Genomic DNA, 26,954 nt, shown 5'->3' on the forward strand with positions numbered 1-26,954 from the left:
TTTCAGAAAAGAACAGGATTTGGGGACTGGGTTTGGGGACTATAAACCCTGGAATAGTTGAAGATGGGTTTAAAATACATAGCCAAGAAGAGATAGTTGAACACTTTCCCGAGGATGTAGATAATACAGGAGGAATTTCCTGAGAGATTATTCCTGGGTGAACTCAATAGCTGGGGTGTTTATGAATTGCACTAAATGCTTATTTTGTGCTTTTAAAAATTCTAAATTCATGAAGGTCAGCAGGACTTGTGACTCACTTCCAAAGCACAGAGTATGGAAAAGGACAAATAGTTTGTATAGTGGAGAAACCTTGCACACGATACATTAGAGAGTGATGATGTTATCATGAGTGACGTCATGCTGATATCATGCACCACCTGCTACGATGAGATGAGAACAATAGTCCACCTCCCTGGTATTTTTCTTTCCCTGAACCCAGAACTAGAGTTAAATCAGACAAACCTGAACTGAGAGACAAAATGCCCTGCCATTATTCTTCAAAACTCCCAGGGTCATCAAAAACAAGGAAAAATGGAGGAATTGTCACACAGAACAGGAGATACGATGACTAAGGCTATGTGGTGTCCTAGATGGGATCTGTTACCTCCTTTGTTTTGATAACTGTTCCAGGGTAATGTAAGATGATAACATTAGAGGAAACTGTTCAGGTTGATGTAACTTTCCAATGTTTTGAAGGCTGGGACTGTGTGATGTAATGATAATATTGTTGGCAACAACTGAATAACAGCTGAACTTTCTAAAGCATTTTCACATGCACCGACTCATACTGTGACCATACAGCGAGTCTGGTAGAACAGGTATTTTTATGGCCATTTTATTAACGAGTAAACAGTGGCTCAGAGCCGAGCTTACCCGATATCAAAATTTTCAGTGCCTTGGGCTTAAACCATGATCTTATAAATCCAAATCCTGTGTTAGCTTTACTTCCTCAAAGTATTAGAAACACAGGCCAAAGTACATGTGCGTGTGTAGATGGGGGTGCGTACAAATAAATGGAGGGCGACCTAAAAGATTTGAAATGGCAGTCAAATTTCAATTGAGGTAAAAACCCCACTGAGGATCAAAGTCCAAACAATAAGGAATGAGTTGATTTTTTTTTTTTTACTTTCACAGATGTGCTTTTTCTTTCTCTACTCTTGTACCCTTTTATATTAGTGATAGTTTCTTAATAAAAATAAAGTGACCTCAAAATCCCGGTTTTGTGAGGCTGCTAACTTATTACACTCTGGAGCCCCCGAACCACTTTGACTACTTTTTTCCTTCCTCTGTCTCCAGCAGCACATATTTCTAAAGCTGATGTAGGGGTCACGTGGTTAAGAAACTCGTTGCACTTATTCTGTTCATACATTAGATGTGATTTTTTTTTGTACTTAATTTTCCTCGCCCCGATTACAATTGTCACGTCAATAGTCTTTAGTAAGGAGCACATCCAGATGATACTGTTTCCTTATCATTTATTTAGTTTTTATTTTTTAGGGTTTATTTATGAGAGAGAGAGGGACAGTGCTAGTGGGTGAGGGGCAGAGAGAGGGGGGGACCCAGAATCCTAAAGAGGCTGCAGGCTCCCAGCTCTCAGCACAGAGCTGGGTGCAGGGCTTGGCCTCTCAAACCCTTGAGTCGGGTGCTTAACTGACTGAACCACCCAGACATCCCTATTTCCTTATAAACAGCGATAATCTATAGTACAAATTCTGTACATCAGCAGCTACTTGTCTCACATTTTCAGTCTTCCTCATTTTCTACCAGCACAAATGACAAGGTAAAACCTGTGCAGAGTTCCCTCTTCTTTTAAACCAAAATGTATTCTTAAAGGTGAAATAATTATACTGTTATCTCAGGTTAAGGTTTCAAAGACAGAACCTTATGTGGATACTCCTGTACACTTATGCACACCAAGATGAGTATTTGAAAGCAGGTAGATGAGTTATTTGTGCTAAAATGTGGTCTTCCCTGTGGATTCTGCCGCTTGACAAGCTCTCCCTAGGCTTTGCTGCCCCCTTGGCAAACTGAAAGGATTTACAGCGAAATTCTGCACCAAGCCGGCTGGAAACTGTTCCCATTTCCTCCCTGGGTCGGCCTCTCTCCGGAGGCGTTTGGAATGGCTATTACAGATTCCCATTGGCTTGGGGAGGGTGCAGAGAAAACTTAGAACATCCATCCTGTGGAGAGACACTTTTTTTTTCTTTTAAAAGTAACTCCGTTTTCGCAAGAACCACGTGTTACCCTCTAAGTGATTTTTAAAGAACTTTCTTTCTTTCTTTCTTTCTTTCTTTCTTTCTTTCTTTCTTTCTTTCTTTCTTCCTTTCTTTCTTCCTTTCTTTCTTTCGTCCAGAATGGAGATGCAGAAAAAGGGAATCTGTTGAAAATTGTCTGAGTTTGCGCCGTGGGTGACGTTCTGGCTCATTTGGGTGTGACGGTGACAGCGGAGGCGGCTGGCTGTCAGTTTCTCTTGTCTAGACTTCCATTCCCCCTCCAGGAGATGACTTACTTCCAACTCCAGTTAACTTCTTGGGAGTCCGGAACACTTAGACAAAGATGCTTACAAAACGCAAAGCATCTGGGTGGCCAAGGCTGAGCCTCCTGTATTCTCTCTCTCTCTCTCCCCCTTATTTTTTAAGAATTCATTCATTCATTCATTCATTCATTCATTCATTCATTCTGCTTCCACAGGAGCCCGGGAAATATTGTCAATCCAAATCTAAGCACTTAAAGCTGACCTACTGTTTTCAATGTTGGTACGCAGATATATTTTCTGCATCATCTTTCTTGTCTGTGTTTCCCTTGTTTATTCCGTCCTAAGGCGCGCGCTCTCCCTTCCATCAGCCCATTCACATCTTAAACTTCCTCAAACCCGCCCCCTACCCCATCCTCCCGTGTCTTGGTGTTATTTGAATATGTGGTCGTCTGCTGTGGCTGACACTGGGTGAGTGGGTGGGAGACAGCTCTCCCTGCGTTTTCATTTGGATTTCGCGTGGGTGGGTGGGGACCCTCCACCATTCGTCTCGCACACGCAAGAACAGTTATAAGCTAGAATTAGAATGAGCGGCGAGTTCCACATCTTCAAAGCACCGCTAGGAAAGGAAATAATGCGGCGGGGGGCGGGGGCGCGGGAGGGAGGGAGGAAGAAACAGAGGAATAAAACCCAACTTTGCTGGCAACTTCAATACATCTGGTAACTGGAGGCAAAAAATAGATTCCGAGGGCTGGGTCTGGTCCGGATGAAACGCTAGGGCTCCTTCCCATGCCGGGGCCGGGCGCTGGAAGCCTGCCACTGGCGTCTTGCCACGCGAGTGCCCGCTGGAAACGCACGTGAACAAAGCTCTGGCCCCGCGAGCCGCCGCCTGCGGTTTCCGAGTCGATTCCAGCTTCTCCAGGGAGTGCAGGGCGCACACAGGGTTAAATTAGTCCCCTCCCCAGTAGGAGGGAGAGGAGGGGGAGGGGGGACGCAGCCTCCGGTCTTAGGCTGGGTACCTTGTAGTTAGTTGTACGGACGAAACCTGTCGCTGTCACTTGTGAGTTGGGCATCTTCCATTGTCGCCGCAGAAGAACCAGCGCCTGGAGGTATCGGCGGCGGCCGCAATCCCCGCGCCAAGGCGCTGCGCTGCTTCCGCCCGGGGTGCGTCTCGAGCCCTCGGTTCCGGGTGCGAAGCAGCTGCGAGGCGGCCGCACAGCGCCCGCCGCGGTGTCCACCCCGAGCAGGGATCAGGTTGGCCGTTCTCAACGATGGGCAGGAGGGACCTTGGCGGTGACCCCTAAAACAATACCATGCCCCGGGAGCCCCGCTGCTGCCGCGCCAGCTTCTTCCCTTTCCACCTCCCCGACCCTGTCGGATTCGGATGAGCCCTCTGCGAGGAGACACGGAGGCCAGGTAAAGGGACAGAGGTGCCAGGTGGAGTTTCCAGCAACTTCCAGGGCTGCTGCTAAGCGGCTGGGGGGTGGGGGTGGGGGGGCGATACGTGTATTTTTTGAACCAACGCAGGGGTGGTCATCGGGATGGGATGTTTTGGGTTTTTTTTTTGTTTTGTTTTTTTTTTCCCTCCAGAGAGAGCACAGGCTGCTTAACTCTCCCCCGACTTTAGGGAGGTCTATTTGCAGGTAGAATTCACCTCCTTCAAAGAGTTTTGTAACTGAGCTCTGGGTCAAACGCAAATTTGCTAGTTTGCTAGGAGGATCCATCCCCAATTGCGGGTTCTCCAGCCATTAAGCTTGCTGGAATCCAGCTTCTCACTTCCCCCGAATGAATACGCTAACTTCTAGGAGTAACACCCCCTACTCCGCCACCCCCGCGCCCGCTCCATCTGCTGATAATGTCACCGCTGTTATCGAGCGGCTGCATCCAAAGCCGGTAGCCCGCCTCCTGCCCGAAACCCGGGACTGATTCCTGGCTAAACGGACGCGGAGGAGGTGCCTTTCCCTTCGAGGTGCATTTGCCTTCGACTTGGGGAGAAGGTTACTTTCTTCCGAAACCAAGTCTTTCTCCAGCTCTGCTGCTCTTCGGTGGCCCAGCTCTGAGCTCGGCCAGCGCGTCTTCCTGGCGCGCCAGTGGGGGCGGTGAAGGCTCAGGGAGCACACCAGGCTGTACCCGGGTTACGTTCTCTGAGCCGCGAGCGTGGGACGCGGAGAGCCGGCGGAACACGCTACCCCGCACCCCCTGGCGCTAAGTGCGGGGGCCAGGCGGCGGCGAAGAGGGCGGGAGCAGAGCCTCGCCAGCTGCCACCGTGTCCCCGCGCGGGTCCTGCGCAGCCTGGGAAGATCCCTCCGCCGCGCTGACCAGTGTCGGGCTCGGCTCCGTGCCTTCAGCGCCGGCGCGGTCACTTCTCATTTCTAATCAGGCCCAAGATCAAGGTTGCCAGTTGAGGTCGGGGCATTAACCTGGGACATTAAGAATCGGGGAGCAGGGTGATTGGGGCCGACTGGACTCTTACTAGATGCCCGGGAAACTCCTGCATCGCATGGGGCTCCAGCCAGCGGCAGCTGCTGGTGGAGGTGGAGGCCACCACGGCTGTCCTCGCTGGCGCCTTGGTCCTGGAACCTCCCAGCAAGATGGCACTCTGTCTGTCCTAGTCCAGTTAACTCCCCCAGCCGTGCCCCCTCCTCCCGTGGATATTTGTTAGTCACACACTGAGTCTGGGGAGAGGAGCGGTTATGTAAATGTGAATCAAAGTATTTTCCTGACCACTTTGCATAATGCAACAGGAGCAGCGACCCGCGGGCACAAACCCAGGTCGTGTGTGCGTGTGTGTGTGCGCGCGTGTGAGCGCGTGTGCCAGCGTGCGTCTCGGGCGTGCGTCTGGGTGGATCCGTGCGTGGCTTGTGCTTAGGAGGCAAATGGGGCGTTTCTCTAAGTCGTCTTAACACGGCTAAGGCGCTCAGATACGTGAAGGCGGTAGACACAACAGGGATGAGAAGGAAATGGAAACAATTGGGAAAGTGGTGCCAAGTGACTCAGGCTTTGAACTGAGGACGGGGAAATCCTCCCGAGCCCGTCGCGGCCACCGCCCCTGCCCCACTCGCGGTCCGCGACAGCCCGTGGATCCCCAGGGAGTTGGTCCTGCGCTAGTTTCAAGCTTGCTGTTTGCTTCTCGCGTGGCCCCACCGACGGCGCCTCTCCGCGCAACCCCACGCTTGGCGCGAGCTCGCTCTCCCTCTTCTGTTCGCATTCAGCCTCTCTACAGACTTGTTAAAACATGACAGCAACTTACTGGAGCCAGGAGGAGCGACGATGAAACGAGAGCAGAAAACCAGAACCTTTTAAAATATGTTTTCCAAGAAAGAGACGTGCACCTGGTTTTCTTACATTACTCTTTAACCTTTGCAGAGAGATTGCTAAGTGGAAACGTCGCCTGTATACAAATCAGGCTCTTTTTGCTGTCGAGTCTTTTTTCTGAACCTTTGACGCTGAATTTAGTTGTCCGTGGTAATCTACGGGGAAAGTGAACACCCCTTTTTCCCAGCAGCCAGAGTGAAGGGAGAAAATAGGTGTTCAAAATGATCATGTTAAACTTCGGGTTATTTTTCCAATTAAAGTTATTTGATAAGGTCCGGGATCTGGGAATTAACGGGGGATGGGATGGGGGTGGGGGCGCAAATCACCAGGGTTGCCTTCATTTGAAATAACGCCATCTTGGTTGTGAGACTTGTTATATTTTTACCCTCTAATCTCACGTTTCGATCATTTCTCCGAGTCTAAGTAATAGATCCTCTGCCTTGCAAGTACATCGCAGGCGGGCGGGGTGTGGGGGGGTGGGAATCGACTTTCAGCGCTCAGACGTTGGCATTATCCCTGAGAGTTGGGAGGTGGGAGGGGGTGCAGGCTAGGGAGAGAGGAGAAGGCGTGCTCGGTCCGGGTGGCATCCATGGTGTTGGCCCAGACGCCCTGCAACTCTCTTCAGGGAGGAGAGGGTTAAAAGCCGAGTGCGACTTTGCCTCTTGGAAAGCTTAGGGTTGCAGCCGCGCCTCCCAAGCATTCTTTAAACCAGAAATGTGGGAGGGACTCCGAAAGGGAGGGAGTAAAGGAGGGGGGCAGAGAAAGAGGACTCGAGGAGGGGAGCGCGCCAGAGCGCGGGGGACGGAGGGAGAGGAGGAGCGCGGGAGCGGCGGAGGCGATCCCGCGAATTCATTACTGTAAACATCTCCCGGGGGTGTCAGGAGGGGTGGGGGTGGGGGCCGCGGCGTCTACATTAGCCCGGCCGCGTCCGAGCGTGGCAGCAGTGAGGTCGGAGCAGCCTCGGGACCCACACCGGGGCCGGCGCCGCACTTGGAGCGAGCCCCGCGCCCGCCCCCGCGCAGCGCCGCGCTGCGCCCGGGTCCGGGGCTCTGAGCGGTCAGCTCCGGGGCGCCCGGGGCGCGCACGCCCGGCTCTCGGGCCGCCCCCCAAGGTCCTCCGCTCCCGCGGAGCTCCGGCGCTGCGGGGCCTCTTTCCGCTGCCTTCCCCGCTCGCCCTCTTCTTTCGGGACTCGTGGCGCGGTCGAGGCGGAGAGGGGGAGGCGGAGGAGGACCAGAGGCGGGGGCCGCGGCGGCGGGAGCCGAGAGAAAGTGGCATGCCCGAACCCTGGAGGCGGAGGTGGCGGAGGAAGGGGGAAGACGATGCCGCGGCTCCGTAGGGGAGAAAGGCGAGAGCGAGCGAGGCGAGCGAGGCGAGCGGGGCGCCCGGGCTCCGGCCGGCTGCGGGGAGGCGCGCGCCGCTCTGAGGCTCCGGCCTCCGCACCCCCGAGCCCCGACGCTGCGGGCGACAGGGCTGGGCTTCGGCAGCCGCCACCGTCGCCGCCTCCGCCACCCGGAGGACCGAGCAAAAGTTTGGATCTGGGGGAGGACGCGGCGCTGAGCGAGATTACCACCGGGGCTGGAAGGAGACCTCGAGAACCTTCGCAGGTAATGCGCACCCCCAACCCTCTGCTTCCGTGCCCGGCCGCTGGGCTTCTGCTCCTTCCCAGCGCCTTTGCTGACGCTGGCCAGACAGATCTGACTGAAAGTAAGAGGGAAGCGAAGTTGGAGATCCCGGGGATGGGCACCAAGCGCGGGGAGATCTACAGTCAGGTTAGAGGGGCCCGCGGCGCTTCTCTGCCCCCGGTGGGCAGCTGTGCGGGGAGGCGAAGCTCCCCCTGGGGATGGAGGAGAACCCTCGGCCCCAGCTGGGGCCTCTTTTCGTAGCTCGTTGGAAATTGAGAATGTGGATTGGGGGCTTTTAGTATTCTTCAATCCGGGGGAATGATGCATGGATTGCACTAATTCCCACCCTCACCTTCACCCTCTCGCTCTCTCAGCCTTATTTAGCGTCTTTTAAAGATGATAGGAGCCCACTCCCATTCGCCCACTCCGTTTAGCTGGTGCAGGAAAGCAAATCTGGGCGTGTGTGTGTGTGTGTGTGTGTGTGTGTGTGTGTGTGTGTGAGAGAGAGAGAGACAGAGAGACAGAGAGAGGGGGAAAGAGAGAGAGAGAGCGCGGGAGGGAGGAGGAGAGAAATTCAAGGAAAGGGAAACATTTTACCTTTCCCCCCTTTGACATCCTCGGATCTTTCCCTTCCTCCCTCCTTCCATTCACCTTCTGGCGTCATAAAATAAAAACTTTAGAAGTCACATTTTTATTGCAGGCTGATAAGAAAAGCATTAACCATTGACGACGTGAGTTTGCAGTGTTTGTAGTGTGTGTGTGTGTGTGTGTGTGTGTGTGTGTGTGTGTGTGTGTGTTGGGGGGGTAGTGGTGTTGCGGAGAGGCCGGTTTTTCCGTGGTGGCCTGATGCGCCATGGTGGGGGTGAGTGTTAGAGTGTGTGCACTTGGGGCGGGGGTGGGGGGTGTGCAGCGGAGAGAATATGGTCACGTTTCCCAGAACAGCAGCGTTACTTAAGCTAACTAAGAAAAGAGCTCCTGCTTTTCCCTCAGAGAGCTACAGAAAGATTCCAGCCCCAACTCTCCAACCTCCCCTTTCCCCCCTGTTGAGTTTTGAGTTTCAAAGCAGCTCCTCCTTTGCTGCTGCCACCATCACTATTAGGATCATTATTTATTCACCTGGAAGCTCATCTTGACTCCTCTTGTAAATGGAAATCAGTCTCCAAGACCTTTTGATTAATTTTAGTGGAAGGAATCTCTTGTAAAGCTTACAGTAAGCTAATCAAGTGCAAGGCGCAAATCCGTGTAAATGCTCACGCGGGAGTGCAAGGTGCTGATTAGGTTTCTTCACATGCTGCATTTGCTATGCAAAGCCCCATCTAAATGGGAGCTATTGCTTCCCACTCAGCTGGGAGGCTCTTAAATCACACAGCATCTCAGGGGAGCTTTGGGGCATGTCCCCTTGCTCACAGGCTGATTGCTAAATGTATTATGTCTAACTTCTCCTAGCCAAAAGCTAGTATGTAGGCTAGCTTCCATATAGGAACCCATATTGTCTGTGGACTTAAGTGATATGACCTTCTTAAGTCTCCAGTGAAAGGATCCCCCAACCATTTTGAGGTAATAGAATGCAGGTTGGCGTTTGTCCGGGGATGTATTTAGTTGTTGCAGTATAAACGTAAAATTTTAGGTCAGTATTTAAAGTGTGAGAACTGGACTCTTTTTCTTTTTTATCACTAAGCAATATGCAGCAGATTCATAAGATCGACAGGCCACCATATTAGAAGAGAATAAATCTTTGGGGAATACACATGCCATGAAAAGTTGCCCGTTCCCCATGATGCTATTGTTCTTCCAAATATAACTTTTCTTCCTCTCCTCCTCAAAAGCCCCAAACAGGATAGGGTTAAACCATTTAAGACTTTTTAATGATCATCTATGGCAGTGCAACACCATACTGTCATGTTGAATTGCCAGTATGTGAGTGGAGGAGGTTGGAAGACGAAATTTCAAGCATTATTCAATGTCTCTGCCAGTAGGTACAAGAAATCGTAGAAAGAATTGGGCTAGCTGTGTAGCAGAACCTATTACAAATACAAACCTAGCATGGAAAGAATGCTGGGTTTTGTTTGTTTGTTTGTTTGTTTGTTTGTCTTAATGCCCATGTCTGAACACTTCAGTAGTTTCATTGCAGTTTTAGAAATTCCGGGGGGAATTTCTTCTTTAACAGAAGAAAGTAGATTCCCAAATGACACCATGCTGGGCTGCCTTGAGGTTCCCTAGGCAGTCATGGTTTTTCTCCCCCCTATGCTAGGTTTCAGATGATGTGATCTTATCCGAGTTTGACTTTGACCGGCTGGATCTAATTTGAACCTCCTCTGATGCCTGTTACATTTATATTCTGGCCTGCTGGAGAGTTTGATTTAGGATTTAGACATATCTCCCTGAAGCAACCTTATATCTTCCCAGTTTGAAGCTGTGGTTTCAAGAAAGGCTCAAGTATGTACGTCCAGAAGCTTTATTCTGTAGAGACTCAGTGTGAACATCTGATCTAGTTTGACTCTTTGGTCTTGTAGCCTACAAGGAAGAATTCCCCTTCTGCAATGAGCAGTGTCTGAAGTTAAAAAATAGCAAAGGGTGTGTGTGTGGGGGGGAGGGGGTCTCGGTTTTGCTCACTATTTAGAAGATTCAAAAAAGGTCAAGGTGATGCAGTTGTGTTTCTATTCAGGTCAGACCTTTCTGGATAATCACCTTTTGGTATTTTTACTTTAATTTCAATTCAAATTCATTTTTCACTAGATTACTTTAATAACTTTGTGGTTTCTGCCATGGTGATTCAAATTCAGTCCATTAGTGACCTCTATCTGTGAGAAGTGAATACTCATTGTTTTTCTTTCTTCTCATCAGTCTGCAGATTATGTAGGGGGAAAAAACGCGAAGGCTCTGTAGTTCTTTCGGAATATTTAGATTTCCGAGCCTGATTTTTCTAATACGGAGTTCAGCATGGGTAATGATATTTAACAACAGTAATAAAATGTTACAGGCTAATAGGCTACTAAATGGTTATTCCATATAGCATCGACAGTATGATCAATATAAATAAAATACCAGTGCTATCCACTGCCAGTAAAAAGATTGTACAGTCAGGTAGACTAATGTTTTGAGACTCACAATGCTGCTGGATGTAAGTGAAATTTTATTGCCCCTAAGTGCTTACATAACAAGGAAAGCTTGAGACAGGCTCAGAACATATATGTGATAACTAGACTTCGTGGTAGCAGTGTGTGTATGTCTTTAAATTCAGCTGTGCTTCTGCTGTGAACTTATGGGACAGATCAAGGACAGGCGAGGTGGGATGTGAGAAGGGTGTCTATAAACAGATGGTCTTTTAAGGAGACTTTTAAAATCTGATTCCTAATCCCAGCTTTGTCTTCTGAGGGTTTTGAAATTGAAATTTCAATTTGAGTTGATTATCCTAAATGGTAATTGAAGACAAAGTTTACTGAATTTCTTAGGTGGGTGGATACCATTATCTGACATTTTCCAGATGGTTTTTGATGGAGTGGTATTCAGGGATATGGAATTTTTAGGAGGTTTTCTTTCTTTTCCCTTGGGCAGGTTTTACGCAAAAGACATTTTTAAAGACATTATTATTATTATTATTATTATTCAACCATTATAGTACCCTAGCCAACTTTCTTTCTTTTCCCCGCCTTCCAAATGCTTTGCTTTTTAAAAGTTACGTATTTTTTTTTCTAGAACTACATGTTGGGGATAGGAATATGACTCCCAGTATCTTTTTACTCTTTTCAGCAACGTGAACTCCAATTAAGTATCTGTTTATAGTAAAACACACACACACACACACACACTCACCTACACATCAAGAACCCTTTTAAGACAGAGATTCTTTTCAAGGTTTTAAATATGTTTCTTTTTAAAGAGCTATGACACAAATATTGTAATAAAAATATCCTGTGTTCCGATGAATACAGAGACTTATTTCAGTAGCATGGAACAGTAAAACACTGTATTAGCAAAATAATCAGTGGTATTTTCAGTACATGGTCAAAATCTGTTAGAACCTTCATGGGTTTTTTTTTTCTTTCTTTCTTGGCGAATTTCACATCTACTGGTCTTTTTTGGTTTTCTTTGATTCCTTCTACTGGGGTTCTTTGAAGTGATTCAAAATTAAACAGTAGCTACTTTTTTTTAGGGAAATTCATCATGGTATATTCAGGATTCCAGAAGAGTTAATGATGCAGAAAAAGTCCTGTAAAACATCTTTCTAAAAGAAGTCCTTCTCTTGTGGGCTTCCCACTTACTGGCCTCCTGTACCATTTGCAGTGAATTGGAACTCCGTTATTTATTTATTTTTCAAATACCACCTCTAACTTAATTTAATGTGGGATGTGTTTCTGCAGAAGCATGCAGCACCATGTGTCTAGAGTCTCCTGAACAAAGCAGTGTCGTTTTTATGGATCTGTAATAAGGGAAAGTCAAAGAAAATATCCTTGTATACTTTGGGAAGTCAAAAGGCCACATTCACGATTCTCAAACACTGGTCAGTTATTCTGCTGATGCTTAATAAGGCCACACGTTTTCCGGCAGTTTAGTGGTTAAAGACCTCAGCCATTTTTTTTTAAGCATTCACAGAGTAAATCTCTGGTCCTCCTACCCGTTAGGTGCTCATTAGAGCTGAGCAGTTTTTCTCACTTTCTTCCCTGGTTGCTTTTAAGGGAATGTGCAGGAAACTTGGCAAAAGTTCCTCTGTCCCCTTCAGTTCACAGGTCATGTGTTATATTTCAGTTCTCTTTATTAGAGCTTTCAAGACACAGATAAAAGAATCTTCTATCTGAACCTTGTAAGAACCTGAGGGCTTTTGGATTTAAACCCACCAAAAAATATCAGGTCTCAAAGTTCATAGAAGCTATTAGGTCCTTGGAATATCGAAACCCCCTTCAACAAAGAGTACAAGAACAGTGGCTCCTAAAGTCTGTTCACAAATATAGTGCCCACTGAAGTCAACAGAGGTCATGAGCTGAATGGAAAACATTAGACTCATATCAGTCCCGAAATAGGTCCATGTGCTGGTGTCACTCTTATCCCCAGCTGCCTAGGGGCGTCACTTTCATGAAAATCCAGTGTCAAAATAGCCTTTGTGATAGTTTCCTTTCCCACTTTGCTCCAGAACTTGGACTCAAGTATTTTGAAGAAGGAAATAATGCAGGGAATTCTAATACTCCTCATAGATAGAGGGAGGTGAACGTTACAGAAGTAGGTTGGAGAAGCATTTGACATAGAGGTTCCAGAAAATTCTGTCTAGGCTTCGAGGGATGAAATTGATTCATACCTAGCCTTTCCCCCTCTTCTTGTACCTTTTCCAATTATCACATGCGGGATTTTATTGCTCACAACTGCCTCTGTGAGTTGGTCTGAGAGAGCCCTATTAGTCTAGTGTCTCACTGGATGATGGGAACCAGAAACAAGTAGAAGGCTACGTAAGTCTGCATAGAGTTCCCCTTGAGATCCTTTGGCTTTGCACAAAATGATGAACGTTACATTTTATCCCATAGATGTTGAATTCTCCAGATATAGTTTATAAGTTTCTTCCTTTACCAACCTAACCGAAAAGATTAGAGTTGGATTTTTTATAAAAATATTAACAATTATTTCAATCACATAAATATTTAGATGTAAAAAAATAGCATTTCTTGTCTCCCCACCATTATATTAAATACAAGTTTTCCTGTTATGGATGGCTTTAATTTTATGATGTAGGCCTTGTGATTTGGGACCTTAACTGTGTTGAGGAGTGAGCGGTAGGGAGATTGTTGTGGAGGAAAGAAAATATATGTCTATATAAAGAAAACCTGTATTCTCATGTCAGCACACTCCTTTCTACATTATGACTTTGGACAAATTACTTAATCTGCTGGAGACTTAATTTCCTTTCTGCAGAGTTCCACAGGGTTGGTGCAGGGTCAGATGAGATTAATGTGTGGGAAAATACCATGATAATCATACAGTGTTATAGTTCCATAAAGGCGCATTATTCAAATTGATAACATTTACCTATGCAAGACTGTCATATGCCAGGATAGTTCTAGGTCTTATATTAAGACAGTGTCCTGCCTTCCAGGAGCTTTGGTTTTTGTGAATGCCATGAGATATCTATCACCCAAGCAGTAAAGTGTCAGTAAAGTGTCCACATCATTTTTTCCTTTCATTTAATGGTGCATTTTCTTCTTTTGTGAGTTTTCTCTGTTTTGATGCAAGTATTCTTTTCAAGAATCAAGGGTAATTATGGTGAGATCTGTGTAAGGGCCAAGCTTCCCATCCTTGACAGGTTGGCTTAATGTTAGAAACTGAATTTATCACAAATGGTTTCCACTGAGGATCTTTTGGGAAGAAACCATTAACATTCCCCGCAGTAAGGCTGTTTCTCTTCTTGGGTGCATTTATGCTTCAGTCATCCAAGTTACCTTTTGCAAAACACAAGTCATTAGTAGAATATATGATGGTGTTGGGGCACCTGGGCGGCTTAGTTGGTTAAGTACCTGACTTTGGGCTCAGGTCATGGTCTTGTGGTTCTTGAGTTCGAGCCCCGTGTCAGGCTCTGTGCTGACAGCTCAGAGCCTGGAGCCTGCTTCAGATTCTGTCTGTCTGTCTCTCTCTCTCTGCCCCTCCCTTGCTCATGCTCTGTCTTTCTCTGTCTCTCAAAAATGAGTAAACATTTAAAAATTAAAATATATATATATATATATATATATATATATATATATATATATGATGGTGTTTAAAACTTTGGTTTTGCAACATGAGGCAGGCTGGTGAAAAGCCTGCCTTTTTGGTAGAGCAAACCTAATAAGCTCATTACCAATGAGTGGAAAGACTTGATTTATTAAGATACCAAATTACTCTCCAAAGGTTGGCCTTATTTTGACATTGTTAGTATCACAAAACCTTTGTGGGGTAGTTTTTTGCAACTTATTTTTCCATAGTGTTTTTCAGTTGTGTTTTTATAACTGTCACATCTGAGACATTTTAATTTTAAATGTTTCAAGAGTTACCGTGTTTATTTTACTTTCCTGATTTGTATACATGTAGGACCTTGTAAAGGTGAATTTGTAATCATTTTATGGTTGCTTAATTGAAGCTTGCAGAAAACACATGCATATGGGAAGTGTATTTATAAAATGTATGGTTAGGTTGTGATTCTTGATCAGAAGAATGTTTTTATCAGTCATTTGGACTTATGACAATCTGTATTTAATAATGTTCTTTTCAGTTTCTGACTTACAGTTTGCCAGAGTTCTGACACTGCCTTCCTTTTTCCTTTTCTTTCTTTCTTTCTTTTTTTTTTTTAATTGATGAGTATTTTAGCAGTATGTTGTAAAGTACCTGGCCATATAACTATATTTTTACATGACAAATTACCTTTGTAGTTTGGCAAAATTAATCTGAGTGCTTTCTGTTCTGGCAGTGCTGAGTGACACAATAATAACATTTGAAGAAGGAAAATGTTTGCAACTACTCTGAAGAGTTCTGCTAATAAAACAAGAAGAATCTGGAGGTATATGTGTGGGAAGTTAGAAATGCACAAACAAATCTAAGTCTTAGATACCATGGGGAGGGTGTACTATTACATTCTTAAGCTTGGTGGTGCTAATCTAGCCCATATGTCCCCAACAGAATGGAATAATGAGATAGCCCAAGTTATTTTTAATTGGACATTTTCTTTTCCAAATAGGTCCTAAGGAAACTCTAAATAAAGAGAAGCACAAAATGCAATGAGGGGATATATTTTTGTGTGAATGGCTTGATACTCATGAAGGAGATATGATTCTTTTAGAGACAGAAGGTATGCACCAGATGATAAAGCTTTTCCATTCATCCAAGAGGTGACTTTTAGCACTTGCTGTATGCCAGCCATAGAGTAGGACTGGAGAGGCAACAATGATGCAGGAGGATCCCTGTCCTTGAGGTTGCCTAGGCTGGGGAGGAGAGAGGGAGACACAAAACCTAATTGCATTATACTTCTCCATGACCGAGGATCAGTCAACCCTAAGAAATGTGCCAGGAATACACAGTATTAATGAAAACCATGGACAGATTTTTCAACATCTTTAAATTTTTTTTAATGTTTATTTGTTTTTGAGAGAGAGAGAGAGAGACAAAGTGTGAGCAGGAGAGCGGCAGAGACAGAGGGAGACACAGAATCCGAAGCAGGCTCCAGGCTCTGGGCTGTCAGCACAGACCCCAACGTGGGGCTTGAACTCATGAGCCACAAGATCATGACCTGAGCTGAAGTCGGATGCTTAACCGACTGAGCCACCCAGGAGCCCCTTCAATGTCTTTTCATCTTTATGTCTAGTATAAAATGGGAGAAAACATTTTCTACTCACCGAGCTGTTCTTCTGAGAGGGTTGAGATAATTATATAAAATGCCCCCCTGTGTGGCACACAGTAGAGGCTTAATAGATGCTGACTGCAGATCCTTCTCTCTCCAAAATGATGATGATTCCCCTATGTTACTTTTCCCCTTCTACAAATATCTTTGCCATTTCTCTGGAATCCCAAAAAAGGCGTTTGACCCCTTGAACCGATTCACCAACAAGATACAGCTTCTTCTGCAAAATAAAATCTCAGTAGTATGCGTGTAACGGAGCATGAAAAGGACAGCAAAGGAAATAAGCACTTCACACGGTGGCAGAATGAGCTCATAGCTAGTGGTGTATCTCACAGTCGGCTGGTGTCATAGGGGTCGGACAAGGGAGGGGAACAGAAACGAGGACACTTTCATCTGAGTTCTGGGGAATCAGAAAGTGGTGTCAACGGGGGCTTGTCGAACTTATGGTTTTGCTGTTATGGTTGTGGATGTTGTTGTTGTTATTGTTGTTCATTGAAAGCACAGGCTTTGGCACTCGAAGAGTACTTCTCCATGCAGCCCCCTTCACCTCCATGCACCCTTCCGGGGTGGCCAATGCCTGCAGCTTGCAACAAAGTCCTGCGTCCAGACTGTGACACTGGGCTTAGTGAGCTACAGTTAGTAGGTCTTTGCCAATGTACAGAGATTTTTATCCGGATGAATTTTAAACGCTTGCTTCACACAATTCATCTCACACATGACTCTTGGCAGAGTCCTGAGAGTATTTTATCGTAGAAGATTAACACGCAAATTATTGTTAGGTTTATATAATGCTTAGTTTGTACTTACAGAATGATTGCACCTTGCTGGTATAATGACAGATGCCTGAATCCGAATGATGCTAGTGGATTATCAGTTTAATGTGGAACTATTTCTTCCAGAAAGTAATTTCCAGTGAAATTAAGCAAAGGGGCTTCTAAGTGCTTCTATGGGAGATATTCTGAACAAATATAGTGCTCAAGGCCACTGGTCAAAATATACAATTCTGGGGTTATTTTTCATTTATCACCGTAATTGAATGTATGTATAGTATAAGTTTTGCTTTCTACTCAACCATTAAAATTTAGGTGTTTCCCCCCAGTATAAATCTATAAATTTATTGCTGTAGGAAATTATAGTTAACAAGCTGTTAAGCATGTCCCAGACCTCCAAGTCCTGAAGCGCAGAAGCTTTTCCTGAGAAGATCACATAATATATAATGTGGTATATATACATATAATTAATCAAATTGGAGAAGAGAGAAGCAGACACTAGAGTATATTTTGTAAGGTGTCCACATCTTGGTAAGTAGCTTCTGAACCAAATGTTCTACCCGGCGTAAAACAATAAGACCTTGTTTTGCTACTTTAGAACATGTAAGAGAGATTAACATTCTTTGGAAAATAGTTTAAAATTTTTCTTTGACTCAAATAGGTAAGGAACAAGTCCAATAGTGCTGACAGCAGTGGAATTTAAAACTCAAGTCTAATAATCTCTGAGTCCCGAAGGAATGCAAGGCAGACATCCGTTCTAGTCACGGGCTTGTAACTGGGGATTTGACAAAGGTTGAATCCTTACCGTGTGCCAAGCACCATGCTGTTTTGGCATTTGGGATATTCTTGCAAAGAAGACTTCATCCTTGCTCATCAAGAAATATGATGGGTTGGCCTAGAGATGCCCTTTGCCAAACTTGACTCATCCGTCTTAATTAACTGGAGAAGTTAGTTAAAAATCCAGGTTCCTGGGCCTTAGGCCTGGAGATTCCAATTTGTTAAGGCTGTGAGAAGCCTGGGGATATGGATGCCCAAAGACTCATGGAATTGGAGTTTACTGACCTACATAATTTTTTTAGGATTTTTTTTTTCTGACCCAAGATTCAGTAGTTTTAGAATCATCTGGTTTATAGTCATTTGTGAATTTCTATCAGTAATTTTTCTGTGTATTTTGTCACAAAGAAAATACTGCTTGATTTAACCCAACTATTCTAGGAAAGAACCTTCAGAGGGCCAGACGCCCGGACTGGCTTCTCTCTTGGTGGCCACAGTCTCCATATGATGCCTCCAGCTTCCATCCATGTTGCCTCAACTATTACACTGTGCTGTTTTTGGAATCCCTGCAATTACCCTCCTAAAAACCAAATGACATTACTTTGGTCATCTACCACTTGGATTCCCTGTCCCTCTGGATAAAGCCCATCTAAGCTTGTTATCATAACATGTGAGATCCATGAAATCTGCGTCTCAAACCATCATTCAGGCCTCATTCTCAAGCGCCCATCTCCTGCACCCACCTTTATGATTAGGAATGGCCTCTTGAGCCTTTCCCTTAACTGTTTATCCTTTATGTGGAATATTACCTCCTCGCTCTCCATTTGGCAAACTCATTTCCTTTAAGACCCACACAAATGTCACCTTCCCTCCCAGTCAAAATTACTCACTCCTTCCTCTGAGCTACTACAGCATTTTGTTTGTACCTTTATTATTTCCCTGTTCATGTTGTGTTGTAGTGTGTCTGTTCTAATGTCAGTCTTTCCCATTAGATTCCAAGAACCTTGGCTCATTCATTCCGTCTCCCTAGTGTTAACAATCATGCCCAAAGCACCAGGTTCTGCAGAAATGTAATTGAATAAATAAATGCATGATTGTGCTGGCCAATCCTGGAAGACAAGAAGATTCATAATCTAATGATAGGGATGGCTTCCTCGGAAGTGCATTTTCATTCCCATAGACTGGTTGCCCAATGGGGACAAAATACAATGCCCACCTTTCTACCTCACTCTAAGCAGGTTTGTCAGGCAAATGCCTGCTGGTTAACCCAACCCTGATCAGCATCAAGCGCTCCAAACCACACATGAGGCAATTCAGATGCCACACTGGAAGATCTGTTTAAAGAAGAAATAATTCCACTTGATGATCTATCTTTCTTGGCACTGAGTAAAACCATCAGTTAAGTAGATGTGCACGCAGATGTGGTTAACCATAGAATGAGAACTTAACTCGTACCATTAACTTTGTGTATCTTTCTTGGCTTAATTAAAGAGAGCGAAGCAAAGAACTTGTGAAAATTTTGTTCATTTGTACTCTCATTTTTTTGCCCTTTGCTTTTATTTTGTTGATTTTATCTCAGGCGCATGATTTCCTGATGGAGATATCTGAGGAGCCAGGGCTCTCCAGAGAGGAGAAAAGAAGACCTGAAATCATAACTCCTTAATCACTCTGTCTCCACAAAGCAGGATCCACCTTAGTGTTCATGACGTGCACATGAAGAACATTTGAAGGTTACGATAAATTCTAAACTTTCCAGGTTTAATGTGGTCATAATGGTGACAGACGTTGGACTCTCAGTCCTTCTGCTTAGGCAAAAGATAATTCTAACAGTACCTTGCTACTGTTCAAGGTGAATTATCAACTGATGGACAGAGGTGACTCTCATGCATGTGGGCTCGGTGTGTGCAAAGTTTCAGCAACATTTCTGATGCCTAAATAGGTGGAAGATGGTGGAACATAGTTTGATATGCTCCCACCTTAAACTTGACCCTTGGTTCCCTCGGGGCTGTCTGTATGTTGGCAGTGCTTTCAGTGCCAATAGGAAATACACAGAATGACACCTGAGTTGATTTTTGATAAGCCACTATGCTTTAATACTAGAGGCTTCGAACACCATCCTAGAAGAGCTTATAATGTTAACTTATGGGACTGTTTAGAAACAATATGCTCTTCTCATTCTTGAATCACACTTAGTATTAGCAAGGCCATATTGTCATCGGGGGATTAGGCATCACCATAATAATAATAATAAACAACAGCAATATATAAAAGTATGGATCATAGACGATGTTTATTTAGAGTATGCTTATGAAGTTCATGTATATTATCACACTGAAATCTTCATGAAACCCTATAAATACGTTCTGTTGAGTAATACTGCTAATAACCCAATTTGACACCACAAGAAACTAGAGTAGAGAAAATTGCCTTAGGTTGTTTATCTTATTTCGTAGCTATTATCTTTATAGGATAGGTGAGCACTGGGTAATTTCCAAAATCAACATTAAATTTGTTTTTTTCCATGCCTTAAAAATCAAATTCAGAGGTGATGGCTCATTGTCCTGTAGGGAATCTGTGATGTAAATTTCTGTATATGATTTTTTTTAATGGGTAACTATTTAGGAAATCATTCTTTGCTCTTTGCCTGTTTTTTGAGTGAAAATGGTTGTTTGGTTTCTCAAGGTATTTCTGTAAAATGGGAAGAGAGAAGACTCACTAGTTTGAAAATAAAGTATGGCAACTCTCATCCCATTTTCTGTATTAATGAAAGTCTACAGATAAATGCCTGATTGTGGGGTACATGTTTTACAGAGAACACTTTCCATTCTTTTCTTTACCAGCACTAATAATAAATAGTTAAATGAATTGATTTGAGAGTCACTTCCTTTTCCCTGTGGAGGTGATAATGGACAATAGAATGACCAGAGGGCAGATAATAGCATAAAGTCAGTGGCCCCTGAGAGAGCCTGGAAATAGTGGAGAATTGACTGTGTTATAAATAGGTCAGATTCTCTCCTTTTCTAGATCTATGTAATTGCTCAGCCCGTAGACTATATTGGGTGAAAAAACGAGTCAGAGATGGGCTGGAAAAGGCTGCTCTACACTGATGATTTGAAAATAAGCGCAGGATGCACTTGAAAGTCTTCACCCTGTTGAATGACATTTGGCCATCTCTCCCTTTGTGCATTTTGTACTGATGCACTTACCTCTGCCTATAGCAAAATTGTGTTTTCTGAATTCAGGGATCGTAGTGAAGACCTTCCAAATTACTGTCCTTCCCAGGTCCATCTAAATATTATCCATGCTGCCTTAATTCTTTAATTTCCACTCCTTAATTCCTTTGTTTCCCTTTAGACAGCTAGACCCTGTCTACTGGTGTTTCTGGGTTCTTCTGTCACCGTATGCCTACTATCTGTCATGAGGCAGCTCTGGATGAGTGGCATACTTGAGTCAGTATTCTTGAATCACACTGAGTATTAGCAAGGCCGTGTTGTCAGTGACCTGAGTTAATCTAGATGAGCTCATTGATGGAGTTATGAAAGCAGGATCTGCCCAGGCACGGGACCAGTTTAGTGAATGGCCCCATGGTCAGCCAAGCTCCATACCACATGAAAACACCAGTTCTGTTTGGCCCTTCGGGGAATTCTGTGGTGTTTCTTTCTGCAACAGTCTGAATTTGGCTGAATTGGGTGGAGCCAAAATATTTGCTATCTACAGTTTGCCACCGAGAGATGATCAGGTCACGTGAAAGAAACCTAAACATACTAGCGTCGCCCCTGCCAGTGGTGACTGCCTGGTTTGTCTGGACCGTATGCTTCTGGAACAGATCAGCCTGTGACCCCGTGTCACTCTTCCCTCTCCACTCTGAGTGCTGACCCGATTGGTTTTCTCCTGGACTTCAGGGTGGGTATGTGTCAGCATGAGCTCGTTGTTCGCAACTGAGTCCCAACAGAGAACTTAATTCATATTTCTTTGTTAAGCAAGTTATGCTGTCTAGAGCCACGATTTTGAGCCATATTTGATTACTCCTTTTATTTCATTTTCAACTCTTCTATCTCTAGTTTTATGCATCTTTTAAAAATGCTGTCCATCTTCCCCTTTCACTTTGGTTCCCTTGTGGCCCCCGTATGTCTTTCCTACCCTGACCTTCCCACCATAGTTACCTTAGTCTTCCTCATTCCAGGGCTGACGACATTACTTTTCATTATTTACAAGGTCAAGCCTAAACTTCTTAGCTTGATACTCAAGGCTGTTCCTTCTGTAGCTCTCCCTAATCTTCCCAAGGAAAGTTTATCTTCTCTTCTGAACTAAATTTAGAGTATGGCCTTACTTTTATCTTTATGGTAGTCTTACTGTGGTGTACATTTTTACCAAGTGCTTTGTCTCCACTATCTGTGAGCTCATCTAGCGCAAAGATCATGCCCAATAAATGTTTGAGGAGCTAAACTGAACTCAGGTAACTGACCCCAACCACCGCTGTGAAATTTGCACACAGCGCAAGTCCGTGTCTCCCTCTATACTGCTTCCCATCAGATTTTAAATATGGAAAAAATTAATAGTGACAAAGTTTGCACAGATAACTCTTACATTTTTGAGTTTTAAAGTTATATAATGGAATAAGCTCCCTTTGTTCCCTTAGTGGAATTTTTTGTCAAAGCAGTGTACTCTTGCTTTGAAAACAGGAAGGTAGAACATTCCAACAACATCATGAACCCTCTGTTTATATTTGCGAAACCTGTAGTCTTTCCAGGCCTTGAGGCAAGAGCAAATAGACATAATCAGAGGCATTAGAACTTGATTATGTTGAATTGGATTCTTATAACTGAGGCTTGATAGCCAAAATTAGTGGTGTGGTAGTTTATACTGAAAGAGATGTTTGCGTTATTGCAAAACCATAGACTTCAGCTTGCTGGAATCTTTGACGGCATCTGGATGTTTTGAAAAAATACAGCAATCACATGCTTTTTATTATCTCTATAATTGTGTTCTTTTTACAAGGGAGCTGCATAAAGACATAGGGTTAGGGGTAATGCAAGGCTATGACATTTGGATTCAGATTTGAATCCTGGTCCTGCCTCAGCCAACTAGGGTAACTAGAGCTTGTACGTTCTTTCTTTTTCTTCCTTCCTTCCTTCCTTCCTTCCTTCCTTCCTTCCTTCCTTTCTTCTTTCTTTCTTTTTCTTTCTTTCTTTCTTTCTTTCTTTCTTTCTTTCTTTCTTTCTTTCTTTCTTTCTTTCTTTCATCTTTTGGGTCTACTTTCTCAGTGTTTAAATAGAGGAAAAATAATATGCATCTCATAGGATCACCATGGCAAATTGATTCGTGATGCTCGATACATATCAAGTACTAGTCAGCATTAGCGCTCTTCCCCTTTGCCCTCTGACTTGAAATAATATGAATTCTGTGGCTTATAAATGGCAATTTTTTTTCCTACATGGACAAGACAATTTTTCAATCCTGTATCACTTTTCCCCAAAGGATCTCTGTAGGGACACAGTTCCTCCTACTCAGTTTCTCCATATCACTATTTATTTCTAGGGTCCAGAAGAAGATACAATACCCCAGAAATAGCCATTACTCTGTCTCAGTTAGGATACTCACTGCTGAAAAACTCTTAAAATCACTTATTTTTATGGGAAAAAATCTTTCCAGCAGTCTCATCGCCTCAAAAGCAGTGGGTATCCTGGATTATTAGAAAGGAATTATCCAAAGAAAGTGCTCTTAAAAACAACTGCCTGCAGAGGAGTCTGGCTTATCAACAGGCAAAAAAGGATTTTTTCTATTAAATTTCAGCTTGTCACTACAAACATGAAAATAGCAACAATCATAATATATTCTTTGGGGACAGTGCTGTGAATGTTCACCACTAGGTGAAATTCTCAAGTAAGAGCTTCTAAGAATGAACATGAACCGTTCGAGAACCCTAGGGAATGTCTATTAGGAAACAGGTAAACAACAAAATGGAAGCCATGACAAAGAGAGAAGCAAACAAGGCAAATTAAGTAAATAATTTCATTGCAGACCACACTGTGGAAAATACGATGTGATAGAGACACAGTTCATTTAGCCTGAATGACCAATGTAATTATAACTGAATAATGAATATTTTTTTTCTTTCTCTGCATAATATTATTAGTGTCACACTACCATTATGAAGGTGTTTTTCATATGAACACATCACAGCTATGCAAAATTATATTTATTGACTCCTTTTTGGGGAAAAATCAGGGTCATGTTAGCCTTTACTTAGATTTCAGTTCAAAGGCTTATCCATAGTCTGGAAACACAGTGTTAGAAGATAAAGAAAGATCTACACTATACAACATGAATGTTTTTGTTTTGGTTTTTGGTTTTTTGTTTGTTTGTTTGTTTTTACTTTTAACAAACAGATACTGGAACTTACCCTTGATTATGCTTTTCTTTGTATGGAGATATTGATCTCCTTATGTAAAATACTCTGTAAATCTGGAAGGGGTTTATGGGAAAACTATCTATAGCATTCCCTTTGTTAGTGATGAAAATAACAAGAATAATTATCTTGATGGTTTTAGCTTGTTTGGTCTTTTCATGATAAGCATAGAAAGAAGCAGAATTGCCATTGCCCCTCCTGTTCCGTGTTTCTGTATTTCTCAGTCATTCGCATAATTTCTATGAAAATGGATAGCAAATATATTCCTGAAAAAAACAAAACAAGTATTCAGATAATTCTTTGTCTTTGAGTGGTGGAGAGATTAGTAAATAATGAGATCCAGAGGAAATCTCTAATTTCATTTAACTGGTAGTTTGAGTTTGAATCTGACTCCACCCTTTTCCCAGAACTTCTCTCTTCAAAATTAAGAGCATGTTACTCAGCATTCAAGAAGAATGAAATCTTGCCATTTGCAACGATGTGGATGGGGCTAGAATGTATTGTGCTAAGTGAAATAAGTCAACCAGAGAAAGACAAATACCATATGATTTCACTCATATGTAGAATTTAAGAACAAAACAGATGAACATAGGGGGAGGGGGCAGGGAGGGAACAGAAGAGATGGACACAAACCATAAGAAACTGTTAACGATAGAGAACAAAAGGGGTTAATGGAATGAGGGGGAGTAGGGGATGGGCTGGATGGGTGCTGGGTACGAAGGAGGGTACTTGTGATGAGCACTGGGTGCTGTATGTATATGTGATGAATCACTGAATTCTACTCCTGAAACTCATATTGACCTGTAGGTTAACTCGCTAAAATTTAAGTACAACTTTAAAATGAAAACAAAAATTAAGAGCACGTTGCAGATGGAGAAGTGGGAGTTGGTATCTGTGAAATGTGTGAATATGACCCTCAGACTGCAGTTGAAGTGATATAAAGAATAGGATGGGGTGGGGCGCCTGGGCAGTTCAGTCTGTTAAGCATCCGACTCTTGATTTCAGCTCAGGTCATGATCTCATGGTAGGGGGATCTAGCCCCCCGTGGGGCTCTGCACTGACTGTATGGAGCTTGCTTGGGATTCTCTCTCTCTCTCCCTCTTTCTGCCCCTCCCCACTCACATGCACAGCTGCACTCTAAATCAATCAATCAATCAATCAATAGACAAACATTAAAAAAACTAACAGAAAATTAAAAGAATAGGATTATTTGGAAAAGTTAGGAAATGGGGTCAGAGAGACAGAAGCTTAAGAAACACCCCAGCAAGTCACTGGTAGGGATAACCTCCAAGAATTTCTTTTTCTGTGTGCAGTAGCTCTTACCCTTCCCCAAGGGATGGTTATTGGGAATGGATAAAAATATGAAATGTTTGTTTTTTTCATGTTGTTCCATCATTTAACTCTGTAGAGCCCAAGTGACGGCAGCAGTGGTTCCGGTGTCACCTCCACTGGTCTTGTTTAATGGGAATGGATGGGAGGGGCAGTTCCCTGTGGTCACGGGCATATCCAAGAATGACCCCACATAGAGGGAACCTCAGGTACAGTGTGGTCGTTCATTGTTGGAATTAGGTGGGCCTGAGTTTGAATCCCAGCTCTACTATTAACTAACTGTGACCTTTGGGGCAAAGTATACATTTTATCCAAGTCTCTTCTGTAAACTGCACACATTAATATTTTTTTAGAGTTATTATTAAATGATGTAAGAGATGAAAAGTATTATACATAATGGGATCTTAGTATATTGCTGTTAGTTTTATGTGTTGGGCTAATCACCACTGTATCCTAAGATGGATGGATAGATGCATGGGATGGATGAATATGTAGAGAGGTTCTTCCCTGAAATGTCTAAAAGATTCATTTTAGTTAAGATCACGGTGGGCCTTACTGGTATACCTGAAGATTTAATTTAATTGTTGCTGGAGGGAAATTATGGTATGAAGTGAGAAACTTGAATACGGGACTCATTCTTCATAATCTTTTCATTTTTGTAACTCAAGTTTCTTTTATTCCTTAAATTAAGCTTTCATTTTGGTTTTGCTTTCTGGTCTCCTGCAGTAGGTAGGGCGTATGTAATTATCCCTTTCTCAGAGAATCCCGAAGAGAAAAATGAAATGCTGAAGGGCATGTCCCTGTGTTTTGTGTACCTATAGTCATCCTATCAACAGTTGATGCCATGGATTGAATTGGATGGGCAGTGTGAGATACCCAGAAAATCATTCAGTTGGTGGGCAGAAGGTCTGAGTTTTAGTTCTGCCCCTAAAAAAGTCTTTGATATCTGTCAGACTGCTCAACCTTCTTGGACCTCAGTTTCTTCATCTGTTCTCCACTGGCAAGTTCCAGTAATTGTGTAATTATCGGAATCTGGGGAGCTAGCATTAGAGATTCGGAGCTTGGCTCTGGATTTTGTCTACTTGGGCTTGTAGCTGCCTTCCCTACTTCACAGATTTGGCACCTTGGCAAGGTACGTAATCCAAATAAGCCTCACTTTTCTCAGTGCAGTGGCAAGAGCCTTTAAATCAAAACCTCCTTAAAGAGTTGCCTTAGGATGAAACGAGGTCACACGTGGAGAGTGTTTAGCATAGTACCTGGTGCATTTATGTGCTCTATAAATATTAACAAGTTTTCCAGCATGGCTTATTAAAAAAAATGATATGGTAAGTTTCTCTGATGTTTTGAAAGAGCAGCAGACGTTAATGTGTCCCCTCATTACGCACCCAGCAGCTTAGGTCATGCCCTTCAAAGCTACCAAGGGCAGATGATCACAGAAGAACATCTCACAGGCTTCTTCAAAGAGAGATAGAGTCCCTCTAGCTCCCTCTAGGAGCTCAGTAAATGTTTGACAATGCTAATGCTGATGATTGTCAGAGCATGGAGTTTCCTGGTGCAGACAGGTAAGACACAGGGACCTTTTGGCTTAAGGCAGGATTTGGAAGGCTGATTATGGAACCTTTGGTGTGAGGGAGCTATTCCAGTAATCCTTCCAGAAAGAGGCCTAAACTGCTGTAACTAACAAGTCAGGTCTCTCTTGTATCTGACGTTTCTGCCATGCATTAAGTCTCTGGAAATTTACCAGCCTCACCTCCCGGATCTAGTTTCAGAAGACTGCAGAGGTAATGGCATTTTTTGATGCCAGGTTCAAGATGTGACTCTCACGTTTATTTTTAACTTTGGGAGTTTTGCAAATTAAAGACTTTCAGGCTCAACACATACCGCAAATAAGGCTGAGAATACTTAGAGAGCA

General features: G+C 43.7%; 1 protein-coding gene across 2 annotated transcripts in view; it reads left to right on the forward strand.

The window, feature by feature from the left end:
* The first annotated feature begins 3,759 nt into the window (after positions 1 to 3,759).
* The window catches only part of FLRT2 (fibronectin leucine rich transmembrane protein 2), a 106,642-nt gene continuing 83,447 nt past the window's right edge, over positions 3,760 to 26,954 (forward strand). Inside the window, exon 1 of one of the 2 annotated variants that reach the window (XM_006933044.5) lies at positions 3,760 to 3,889. The gene's annotated coding sequence lies outside the window, so the exon portion shown is untranslated. Of the gene's footprint in view, positions 3,890 to 7,261; positions 7,393 to 26,954 lie in introns of those variants that run through there. The other variant, XM_023255912.2, reaches the window with a different exon arrangement.

The sequence above is a fragment of the Felis catus genome, chromosome B3 (genome assembly GCF_018350175.1).
Source record: "Felis catus isolate Fca126 chromosome B3, F.catus_Fca126_mat1.0, whole genome shotgun sequence".
Taxonomy (NCBI): domain Eukaryota; kingdom Metazoa; phylum Chordata; class Mammalia; order Carnivora; family Felidae; genus Felis; species Felis catus.